The sequence below is a fragment of the Triturus cristatus genome, chromosome 9 (assembly GCF_964204655.1).
Source record: "Triturus cristatus chromosome 9, aTriCri1.1, whole genome shotgun sequence".
Classification (NCBI taxonomy): Eukaryota; Metazoa; Chordata; class Amphibia; order Caudata; family Salamandridae; genus Triturus; species Triturus cristatus.
The window spans coordinates 1,090,154,368-1,090,167,091 of NC_140592.1; the positions used below are offsets into that span (position 1 = coordinate 1,090,154,368).

General features: G+C 47.3%; 1 protein-coding gene across 5 annotated transcripts in view; it reads right to left on the reverse strand.

Annotated features, from left to right (window-relative positions):
- LOC146799405 (tRNA-splicing ligase complex subunit RTRAF-like) overlaps positions 1-12,724 on the reverse strand; it is a 90,874-nt gene that overhangs the window by 25,645 nt on the left and 52,505 nt on the right. The window lies entirely within an intron of this gene.

The following is a 12,724-nucleotide window of genomic DNA, read 5'->3' on the forward strand; positions in this document are numbered from 1 at the left end:
ATTTAGTCGTCAGACTCTAAAATACACAGAAATTATACAGTGACATTCGTTTATCAGATGGTATAATTCGACATGTGTGAAATTGTAGCCAAGTCACGGTTTCCCAGCATTACATGCCAAGGAAACGCATTGCAACAATCCAAAAATAAAATACAATAACAAAAATACCAACAGCATGCAAATACAAATTTGAATAGGATATTGAACACGAATTTGTATGCCTAGACAAGAATCGAAGAGAGAACTGTTATCTTGTGGGGCAAAGCATGGGGGAAGAAAGGGGGGGAGGCAGGGAAGGAGGTAGAGTTAGGCGGTGTAGAAAGGGAGGGCAAAAGGGATGGAGGGAACAACAATGGAAAAGTATAGACAGAGGGATGAGAGGGAGGTGGAGGGGTACTTTTATGCTTGCTTCATTGTAATGTTCATCTAAGACGCAATAAAGTGCTTTCTTGGAAACACTTATTTGCCCATGTAGAGTCAGCCAAATCTCTACAGTGTATACATGGAGCTGGGATTACTGATTATCAAACAAGCAAGCTGGCCTACAACAGAAGGACATTAAAGTATCATATAACTGATGTCGGTAAAAGCAGTCAGTGTTTGTCATAATCTTTAAATGACTAAAGAAGAGGCAAAACGACATACAATAAGTTCAAGCACAATAAAATGTAGCATAAAATTAAAAGAAAAGAATTAAACATGATGTTGGAAAAACAGCAATAATATTGACCCTCAAGCAAAATGAGCCACTAACGAGTAAAATCTATACATTCTGAATATTGGTAAATGAGAGCCGCAAAAATGCAGATGCCAGTAGAATCAATCAATCAAACAGAGCATTTATAAAGCGTACTACTCACCCGTGAGGGTCTCAAGGGGTGTGTGTGTGGGGGGGGGGGGGGGGGGGGGTGGTGGGAGGTAGGGTGCTGCTACTGCTCGAACAGCCAGGTCTTGAGTAGCCTCCTGAAGGTAAGTAGTAAAGTCTGTCCTATTCCCTAGAGATGCTTCTTTGAGGCCATGATCGAGGGGGAGCCACAGTGGCTTCTACAAAATTGGGAAAACGTGCAACATGTCACTTTTCTGATGCTATTCGGGTTTCTGCAACATCATGTCTCATTGACAAGGGGAGTACTGTTTAGTACTGATGAAAAAGCTTTCAGTTAAATAAAGTGTGAAAGAAAAGCTCCTCTATAGCAAGATATGGTGTTGTGTGTGTAGATTTATAGAAAATGACTTGCTGAGACCTGGGTAACAATTGTTTAAATGTTCTAGTTATTTGAAGTCCATGCACCTGATCATTTCCTAAATTGCAGGATTCGCTTTTTAACAGATCAATGAAACAACAGCTGTCGGATTGCCAGTTTTTAGGATGAATCTTGGATTTAACCACTAGATGGCATTATTTTACAACTCAAGTGACTCAGCAATGGTGATGTTTACCCTTCATGTTACTCGTAATCTTATCCAGGTCTTCCAATTTCTACACTCCCCATAACTTTGCTCCATCACACACTTTGCACAGTGCATACTGCAACACATTATCGTCGGAAAATAATACCTCTATGCATTTTTACATCTGTTGTTCCTGCTGATATTTTATTTCCTGGTTTTATAGTGTGCTCATATGGCCAAAGAATGCTACGAGCACATGCGTAAAAGCGGGGAAAGACAGCTGATAGGTTACAATCATTGAAAAAGGAGGAAAAGAGATGCGATTTCAGGTGCTTTAAAAATGTCTGATATTGGTATTGAAAGATTTAGAGGGAATAAGTTCTAAAAGAAAGAGCCTGGAGTGGCCAGAGACTTTCTCCCAAAACAATTTCAATTTTTACAGGAGCTGTCAGGCGCACGACAGACATGGCCAGAAAAGCCTGGAGCCACCCTATTTGAACCTTAGACTGCCATACAGCAAGCAGGCCCATGGGTGAGTTTTCAGCACTCTACAGACTGCTGCAAAAGCCTCCATGAACTCCAGGAATTGAATGACTAGGCTTCGTGACTCATTTGAAATGATAAGGAAGCAATCTTGAGTGAATAATTGTTGATGGCAGCAAGAGAAACATATCCGAATTCGAGAACAACAAGAAGGCAACAATGAAAACTACTGGAGGAGCCAGATCTGAACGCAGAAAACCAGCAAAAGAAAACTACAATAAACCGAATGGAAAAGGATCCCGGGAGTACAGGAACCGGTACAGCCAGGTACCAAGACGAGGAAAAGCCACTATGTAGAACTGAAGCTGCTTGACTGAAGATACACAGTTGCGAATCACCCAAGACAGGCCTGGGAGGGCGCCTTTTGTAGTGTATCAGAAGCGAAGCAGAACCTCTTCGCCAGGACGCACGTGCAAACAACCACTGTCGCCGTCTGTCCCCATTAGCTACGAAAGAAAATTCCAGAAGGTTCCAGAGTCCAACATTGTGCTGCCATCAGGAATATCTTTAGTAAGTGGGATATTTTTGCCATACTCCGATGATACTTGCCAGAAGCAATGTGAAGGAGGCCTGAGGCGCCTGATCCGAAGGAATGAAACAGAAAATAATTGAAGAAGCAGCACACAGCTGTAGCCTGGAAAGACTTGCATACTGGGGTCGAGGATTTGAAATCAACCTTTTATTCACAGGCATCTAGTGGAGTTTTTCAAGCCATACATGACCCAGGTCGCAAACTTATGTGCTCTTTTTAGCTTACTCAAGATATTGGCTGAAAATACCCCATAAACTCTATTGCAGTTTTACGCATGTGAAGCAATCCTGAACTTCACGTGTTCTCTTCTTGAGAGTATGAATGTAGCAGTAGCATGTGACTGATAGCCAATGTTGTGGGTGTTGCTCAAGAAACCGATAAGATGGGCGATCCTTGCGGCACACTTACAGGCCAGATGAGCATTTTGATAGAAGCTGAGGAGTTTGATGGGTGCAGTTTGAGAGGAATGATCTGAACCTGCGGTTCTGAACCTTTTGACTTTTTGACCCCCACTGAATTCAGTATGGAAAACTGGGGTGCACGGCATAAGCAATTCTACTATTGGAACCAAAAACAATACAGAGAAATACAAAAACTAGTATACATCAAACAGATCAATAAATTATTACATATTTTACTTAACTCACAAAATAAAATATACACACATTGAAAGTTTAATTTTAATGGGAAGATTGGAGCTTTTCAAAACGTGGCTTTATTTCGAAAAGACAGTGATCTACACTCTAGCTTATCACGTTCTTTTGATCCCAACCCATGCTCTCTTTTTGTGGGCGCGTACCAGTGAGACCACCAACTGTCTATACTAGGTTCGGTTTGCTGCACTTGCTCTGTTCCTACAAATCAAGTAAGCACTACCAACTTAATTCTGGTCTCCAATTTCTTATCACCTCATGTTTACAGGGCAGTTGAAAAATGCAAAATGTTAGATTCTGCTTTTTTATGTATACATCCGTTGGTAATCTGCTAAAATGTATTTACTTTTCTACACAGTTGCAGTCTCCCAGGAATCCACGGTCCCCAGGTTAAGAAATGCAGATCTAAACCACTGGCACATAACTCAAAAGAGGTTTCCATTCAGGAAAGTAGAGTGTTCAGGTGAACTACAGCAAGGGTAACAGACAGGTTGAAGCTTTTTCCATCTCAAAAATCTGCTTAATCAGGTGATGTAATGTGTCCCCTATCAGCTAGACTTTTTTGGAATGAAAATGAGCGATCTTTATAAATCGTGTACTAGACAAAGTCTTGCAGATTTTCTGAGTGGGAAGGGCAGAAGGTGCTATTATTTATCTCAACAGTCTTCACTTTAAGTATCTAGGAAGTACGGAAGGGGCAGCCATTAGGTGGTATTCAAACCTGGGACATACAGATTATATTTTTAGCTAGTGCTTAATTGTTGCTGCTGTTCATGGCAATGAAGTCTGGTGGAGGCCGCCATTGACCGTGTTTGCCACTGCACAAATGTGCCAAGAGACCGACTCACTGATTCTCCAAAGCCCTAGCCAAACCCACCTTTCACTGCTTGAAAAATCATTCTGCTGGGTAGGTTAATCTGGGGTGGAGCATACACTTGCACGTTCGGTCATCTGTCCGGCCATGAACTCCGCACCAGTCGAGACAGCTGCGACAGCCTGCCCCCATCTTGTCTGTCCCCACATGCCCCTCCATTTGAATCAGGGTACCAAGGTGGTAGGCCATGGTGTGTTCAACAACAGATACGGCTTCAGTACTTGCTTACTACATCAAATCAAAGGTGTGCTGCAGACCATTGGGGGGGGGGGGAGAGAAGAGAGGAGAAAGGAAGAAAGGAAGAAAGAGAGAAAGAGAGAAAGAGAGAAAGAGAGAAAGAGAGAAAGAGAGAAAGAGAGAGAGAGAGAAAGAGAGAAAGAGAGAAAGAGAGAGAGAGAGAAAGAGAGAGAGAGAGAAAGAGAGAAAGAGAGAAAGAGAGAAAGAGAGAAAGAGAGAAAGAGAAGGAGAAGGAGAAGGAGAAGGAGAAGGAGAAGGAGGAGAAGGAGAAGGAGAAGGAGAAGGAGAAGGAGAAGGAGAAGGAGAAGGAGAAGGAGAAGGAGAAGGAGAAGGAGAAGGAGAAGGAGAAGGAGAAGGAGAAGGAGAAGGAGAAGGAGAAGGAGAAGGAGAAGGAGAAGGAGAAGGAGAAGGAGAAGGAGAAGGAGAAGGAGAAGGAGAAAGAGAAGGAGAAAGAGAAGGAGAAAGAGAGAAAGAGAGAAAGAGAGAAAGAGAGAAAGAGAAAGAGAAGGAGAAGGAGAAAGAGAAGGAGAAAGAGAAAGAGAAGGAGAAAGAGAAGGAGAAAGAGAAGGAGAAAGAGAAGGAGAAAGAGAAGGAGAAAGAGAAGGAGAAAGAGAAGGAGAAAGAGAAAGAGAAGGAGAAAGAGAAGGAGAAAGAGAAGGAGAAAGAGAAGGAGAAAGAGAAGGAGAAAGAGAAGGAGAAAGAGAGAGAGAGAGAGAGAGAGAGAGAGAGAGAGAGAGAGAGAAAGGAGAGAGGAGAGAGAAAGGAGAGAGAGAGAGAGAAAGAGAAAGAGAAAGAGAAAGAGAGAAAGAGAGAAAGAGAAAGAGAGAATTCTAGCAGTCTTGTACCTCTAGATTTGTAATCAGTTTTTAACATGGAGAGTTGTTCTCCTCGACTTTCTAATCCAAGGGTATCCACTGCAGGACAAAGATGCCTAGAATCATTCTGCTATTTTCCAAAATCAATCGGACATGAATGCAGCCCGTCTGGCGTTTCACTGGATACCCCTTGCTCTATCTTGATGAGGTGCTTGCTTGACTGCTCAGAAAAGGCTTCAACCCGATCCATCAGCATGGTCATCTCCGATGTCTTGGAAAACCACACTTCCTGTGCACCTTTAGTTCTCTATCTAAAGGGGTCCTAGTGCTCCTCTTACTTTCACTAAGTATTTTCCCTCCTACACTTGCTCTAGAATTGAAGTATGTCTTCATGTCGATCGATACAAATTTGCTTTCCCTTTTAGACGTTTGGATCATGGGTTACTTTTGCATCTAACCCTAAAACGGGATGTATTCTTTTCACTCTTTTTTTAATTCCTCTGTTCTTACTCATTTCGGTTTTCACGTTTGACGGGACATTTTTCATGGTATCTTTGCAACTTTTGCTGGCTACCACTAGATGGTGATCGTGGAAGCCAGCAAAAGTGGCAAAGATACCATGAACAAGCATTGGCATAGCCAATAGGTCTCGCCTTTGGGACCTTATAAGTGTTTAGCCATGCAACAGTTAATGTGGTTGCAGTAAGGATATTGTGCTGCATAACTAAATACTTATAAGGTCCCAAAGGCGAGACCTATTGGGTATGCCAATGTTTGTTTTTTAAAATCAGCAGCGGGCCAGTGGCACATGGGGCTGTGTGGGAGGATTAATGCGGGGGGGGGGGGGCAGGGTTGAAAACAATTGCAGAGGTACTCCGTTTTCCACAGACAACACTTTTTTAACCAGTTGATGCCCAATGACAGCTTAAGTGGTTTAAGTTTTTACTCGGTTGCGGAGTATGCATGTATGTTAGTTGAAAGATAACTATACAAGTAGATGAACAGCAATTGAGAACTATAGTGTGGATGTACACATTCCATGTATTTCCTGAGTTTTGATGGAGCTGTGTTACTCACACTGCCCAGGATCAACATTTGCCGGTTTTCGAGTGAGGAAGTACTGAAAGGAGGAGGGACGAACACAGATTCAGGTATTGTGGTAGGGGAATAATACAACCCCAAGACATAAAGGATGACTACTGCACCACAAAATGAATAGAGGGGCGATCACCCTGGATGGGATTTCCATTAAAACCAGTTACAGAGGGGGATATTCATCTTATACATAGATAAAAGCCCTGATGAAGTTCAACTTCGACTGAACGAAACACGTTGGCTGTAACCTTGGCTGTTTTGAGGAAAAATACTTAAGTTCAATAAAGGAATGAATGAATATAAGAAGGAACTGTGGACTTTTCGTTGACTGCGTGCACCATTCTTTAATTTGTCTTTAAGCATTTCTGCTCAGCAGTGGCATCAAGAAACGGCTGATGCGCACCACTCTCTAATTGAAGGGAATTGTGTGGGATGAGCTGTTCCAAAGGTCTGCCGTTGCATCCGGTGATTACAAGACATCTACTTATCACCATATTCATACTGTAGCGGTGTGCTGTTTTTCTCCAATGTCGTATAGCGGCCAGTGCTATTTATTGAGATCTCACAATACAATGCATTTTTTTTTTTTATTGATGCAGGCTTTAAAAAGGTATTCATGATAGATTTAACCTCACTGTGAGATATTTCGGATTAACTCAGCTAATGCTAACAAAAGCTCTCATGTTTAGTACCACACAACGCAGTATGTCCTTAAATATTAAGCGGTTTGTAAAAGAGATCAAGCTCTTTTACTCTGGCTGGAAAAAGACTGATAAAACAAACTATCAGTAAAGGCCCAGCACAATCTGCACACTGAGGTAACATTGCCGTACTTGGGTACTGCAGAGTCCACCATCCACCCCGAAGATAATTTCTACTGCACGCCAAAATGTGCACTCTGAGGAGGTTTTACTGACTGCAGACTCAACTTCAGATTAGGCCCAAGATTTTTTTTTTTTTTTTTTTTTTTACACAGATGCCATTTTGCGTATTTCCCAGTATTTCGGGCTACGACTGATAGGCGAATTTCACAACATTACGCCACGCCGTAATTAAGATGTTGCTTGGGTAAAAGTCCTACCACAAGAGCATGGAAACAATGCGAACAACTCAAACACGAGCGGCTGTTATTCGCATTAAATGCAATTTTGTGCTTTACTTCAGCCCCGAATGCTTTCTCTTGTCCAAAATATATGCAGGGGCACTTGTCACACTCTATACAAATGCCGGATTGGGATTTCATGTATTGTTTTTTCTGGAATGTATGCAAAGGAAATTACACAAATTTCACACAGATCAACTTCAGATCTGGCTTCCAAGATGGAGAGTTGACTGGCAACAGTGGTGACTGACCAGCTTCTTCCCCACTTTGTCACTCACTCAGAGCCTCTCTGCAGGTCCTACCTCCAAACCATTGGCATTCATTCGCAGTGTGTGATAATTAAGGCCTGAGGAACGGGGTGTGTTGTGTTTATTAACGGGGTAAATTCTCTGTTCAGCCAAATGGACTTCCGAAGCCATATTACTCGCACCTGCACATCGACCAGGGAAAAAATCTGGAAGCTTATCACGCAGCTTAAGAGGAAGGACTCCCCAAAAGATCCAAAAATAAAAGTGCCTGGCGCGCGCTGCATCCGACGGCACAAGGTTATACCTACCTGTCGGCGGTTCACCCCACTATGTCCCGCTTGGACTACATCTTCATTACCCATACTTATCTACATAGGGTGTCTCAGGCGGCGATACTACCCAGAGGCCTTTCGGATCACTCGCCGACACAGATACATTTGCGCCTGCTGACTCGTAGGGCGCCGTACCGGTGGCGGATGTCGCCATGGCTCCTCAGGGATGCAGACTATAGTGAAGCTCTTAGCCAGGCGGTCACAGACTACGTTCAGCATAACGCGGGTACGGCGTCCTCACCGGCGGTCTTCTGGGAAGCCCTGAAGCCCGTGCTCCGGGGTGTGGATATAAGCTTCCGAACGCATGCTAAGGCGGCCCGGCGGGCGGATATTGAGGAGCTGGAGGCCCAGCAGGCGCGGTTGCAGGCGCGGCTCCTCCAGTCTTCGGATCCCACTATCCGGCGGAATCTGCTGCACGTCCAGCGTCAACTGGGCCAGTTGCTGACGGATAATGCTAAGGCGGCGTGGCTCGCCACCCAATACCGTATCTATCAATGGGGGGACAAGTCCAGCCAGATGCTGCACCGGCTGTGCCAGTCTCGAGATGCCCAGACACAGGTCCCGTTCCTTCGAGCGGGTGACGGTAGCCTCCACACCTCCCCAGAGGCGGTAGCGCAAACGTTTGCGGCCTATTATCGAGATTTATATGCGAAGCGAGAGCCCCTTGACGAGGCGCTCATTGATGCGTTCCTCTCTGATATTCCCTCCGTACGCTTGACTGATGCCCACAGGGATGCGCTGGACGAGCCCATCACGCTGGATGAGCTTCGCACCGCGATGACCAATTTGCGTCCGGGCCGGGCCCCCGGACCCAACGGCTTTCCGGGTGATTTTTTCGGGCCTCGTGCGACGACATTGGGCCCGCACCTTTTTGCGGCTCTGGCAGACGCAGTGGACCACGCCATTCTTCCCCTTGACTGGCGCCACGCCGACATCGTAGTCTTTCTGAAACCGGGCAGGCCCCCGGAGGATCCGGGCTCGTATCGACCTATCTCGCTCTTAAACGTTGAGCCGAAACTGCTAGGGAAGGTCCTGGCAGATAAGCTGCGGACGTGCATCTCTACCCTAGTCCGGCCCGACCAATCCGGGTTCATGCCCAATCGGTCGACCCGACATAATATACGCCGGCTTCACAATGTCATCGCCGAGGCCGGGCGCGTGGATCGGCCCACCGCTCTGCTCCAGGCGGATATTGATAAAGCCTTCGACTCCCTTAGTTGGACCTACCTGTTCAAGCTGCTTGGGGCGGTAAACTTGGGGCCCCGATTCTTGGCATATACGCGTCTGCTGTATACGGACATCTCGGCGTCGGTTAGGGTGGCGGGCGCCTGTTCCCCTTCGTTTCCGATCAAACGGGGGACGCGGCAGGGGTGCCCGCTGTCCCCTCTGCTGTTCGCGTTGGCAATCGAGCCATTGGCGGCGTGGTCCCGCTACGATCCGGTCCTTCGGGGTATGGACTAGCCCTCGGGCCACTCTGATCGCATCGCGCTATATGCCGATGATGTCATCTTCTTTATGGTGGACCCGTGGGCCTCTGGGCCCCGGGTGCTTGAGCTTCTGCGGGTGTTCGGCGAGACGTCGGGCCTCGTGGCTGACCCGGCTAAGTCCACTCTGTTTCCCCTGTATGGTGACCAGAGAAGCCAGGCTTGGGCCTCTCAATTAGTGCTGGCCCCGGACCATATCAAATACCTAGGAGTGCGGGTCACCCGCACACCGGATCTTGCTTGGACTCTGAATATTGCGCCTCTGCTGACCCAAGTCCGCAATGAAACTAGGGTGTGGTTGCATCTTCCACTCTCCCTCTACGGCCGATCGGCCATTTTCAAGATGGTGACATTACCGCGTCTCTTGTACCATCTCCAACACTACCCCTTCCAGGTGCCCCAGGCGTGGTTCCGCCAGCTGAATGCACTTTTGAATTAATTCCTCTGGCATGGCGGGCCGGTGAGGGTGACCGTGGCGACGTGTGTGCAGTCTACCTACTGCGGGGGCATAGCGGTGGCGGACGTTCAGGCATAATACAGGGCCGCGCATCTCCTAGTCATAAATGACTGGTGGTATGCCTCCCCCGCGGATCCAGCCTACGCATTGGACCGGGCCGCATTGGCGGAGAAGCCTCTGCTGCATTTTCTTTATAGCCGTTCCTCGCTGGACCGGTTGCCCCCTGCGTGTGCTACGGTGATCCGGATCTGGCGGCAATCGGTCATCTCTATTGGCTGGCGCGGCAGGCTTACGCAGGCCACCCCATTGTGCGAGGGTACCCTGCTCAAGGAGACGGCAAGTCTGGAGGGCTTTCGCTATTGGGACATGATAGGGATCTCCTCGCTGGGGGATGTAATGAAGGGAGTGTCGCTTAAGTCGTTTCAGATGCTGCAGGCCGATTTTGAGCTGCATAAATCCCAGTTTCACAAATATCTCCAGTTGCGGCATGCCCTCACACCTAGCATCCAGCACCTAGACACTCTGCCGGAGTTCCACCCGCTAGAGGGTAGACTGTTGATGGGAGACCCCGGGGATCACAAAATTCGCCGGATTTATCAGACTCTGACAACCTTCATGAACACTACCCTAGATAATACCAAGGAGGCGTGGCAGCGCGATATTCCCGCGCTCACGGAGGATGACTGGGCAGACGCTATAGCGGGTCCGCGATATGCTGCGGTGGCCACCAAATACCAGTTTATACAATTCAAATATTACACCCGGCACCGCCTTTGGCGCATGCACTTAATTGGGTCCCCCACGTGTCTCCGTTGCGGTGATGGGGACGGTACATTCTTGCATACGGAGTGGGACTGTGGGCGGCTGCGCCCGTTCTGGACGGCGGTTCTATCCTGCCTGGGGGGGGTGCTGGGTTGGGAGCTTCCCCCCGATCCCCGCTTAACACTGTTGCATTGTACCGAGGAGATAGGGGGCAACATCTATAAGCGGCACCTTCTGTTTTTGGGTTTGACGCTGGCCAAGCGAGATATTGCCCAGCATTGGAAGTCTTCTGCCCCGCCCCCGGTTCAGGCCTGGAAGAAAGCACTAGATCGCTGCATGTCTGCGGAAGAGGCGGTATTCTTGGCAAGGGGTTGTCCGAATAAGCATGGCAAAGTCTGGAAGAGATGGGCGCGATATCGGGTATCGTGTTGTCTGTGCGGGAGGATGCAGTGCCCTTGGACCCAATAGAGAGGCTAATCAGAGCCCCGGTGGGTTCCCCTTCGGGGCCCCGGGCCCTATGCATTGTGGATGAGTAGTCGGAATATGGAGCTCATGCGGATAGGAAATATTGCATATCTGCGTTGGACTGTGGGTTGGTGTGATGTGCGGGTGGAGGGGGAGGGTTTGGGGGTCTGATGTTCTGCAGACCGGGGGGGGGGGGGTCTAAACAAGGATGCCACCTCTCACTGTTCTTTTCTTCATCTTGGTACCATGTATGGGGACAAATTCCCCGGTGTCCTTAAAAATGCCAATAAAGTTTGTTGTCAAAAAAAAAAAAGTGAGTCCCATCTGCCCTGGCCATGCCCAGGATTCTGGTTAAACACAAGCAGTAATGCCCAAGGCTTTAAGTGGGATGAACAAAATGGGGAGGGGGGGGGGGGGGGGGGGGGGGGGAGTCTCTCAAAGGGGCGTGGCTTTAAAACACTTACGCTAAAAATCTGTGTTTAGCATAGTGTGCCGCCCAACTTGTATTTTGCTGTTTCTGTCATTGCATCCAGACATGTGATACAACAAGTAACATCATACCTACAACAAGGCAGGACTATTGGCTTGGTCAATGGTTATTAGTTGCATAAGGTAAATAAGCTGCAACTAAGGCTTGTTACATATAATATTGAAAAAGCTTCCAATTAAAGCCCTGGTGACCCACAATATTGCTGCTCCTGCGTTGCAGAAAGAGAAGGGAAATCCAGAAAGAAAATTACTCTTTAAAGGATTTCCCCTCCCCCGCAACGCTCACCTGGCATGACCTCATGCCATACCTTCTCCACTAGTGGGAAGGGAGCAGTGTGGCAGGCACATCAATGTGCCTGCTGTCTCGAAACGGGTCTCTATCGGGCTGTTTTGCGCCCTGGCACTTTTTTCCGGACTGCAGTGACAGCAAACTGCTGTCACTGCAGTCCGGGAAAAAAACGGACCGCCTGTGCCAGGGCTCAAAACAGAGCCCGATAGAGACCCGTTTTGAGGCCCCTTTAAAAACACTGCCGGTGCTCAGACCCCTTGAGACCCGGCCCACTTAAAGCCTTGGTAATGCCATTTAATTGACGGACATCCTCCTCAACATCACATCCCATGTCACCAGGGCACAAGTCCTAAAACCAGCTAGGCAACATACAAAACAGATCTGAACACAGAGGACCCTCCCTGAAGAGATGTGCATTCTGTCTGCATAGTCTGACAATTAGGGCCCGGGCCTTAAGTGGGCCGTGTCCTACCGGTGCTAAAAAGTGCTGAGACGGGTCCCTATAGGGCTCTTTATTTTTATCCTCACCCTCAGGGCTCAAACAGATACTCTTAACTCTGCAGCAGTACCAGCCTTCACTGCCTTACATGTAACTTCAAAGAGACTCTTTGTAGTTCTTTTAATCTGATCATTTCAGAACTGAATCATTTTCAATATTCTATACAACGAAGCCATACTTGTTGCTTATTTATCTTATACAACTAACAACCATTGGCAAAGCCAATAGTCCTGGCTTGTTTTAGGTGTAATTTTACTTGTATTACATATCTGGATGCAATGAGGATGTGGTCTTAGGCTAGACTGCCGACTTTGGAGCTGGGAAACCAGGGGTCGACTCCACATCCTGCGATTCTGGGCAAATCACTTAATCTCCCTGTGATTACCCCACTAAATGAATGTGTCCTTGTGTAAGTAACCAGTGCTCATGTAAAGAGCTCCAATACCTTCCGGTCGA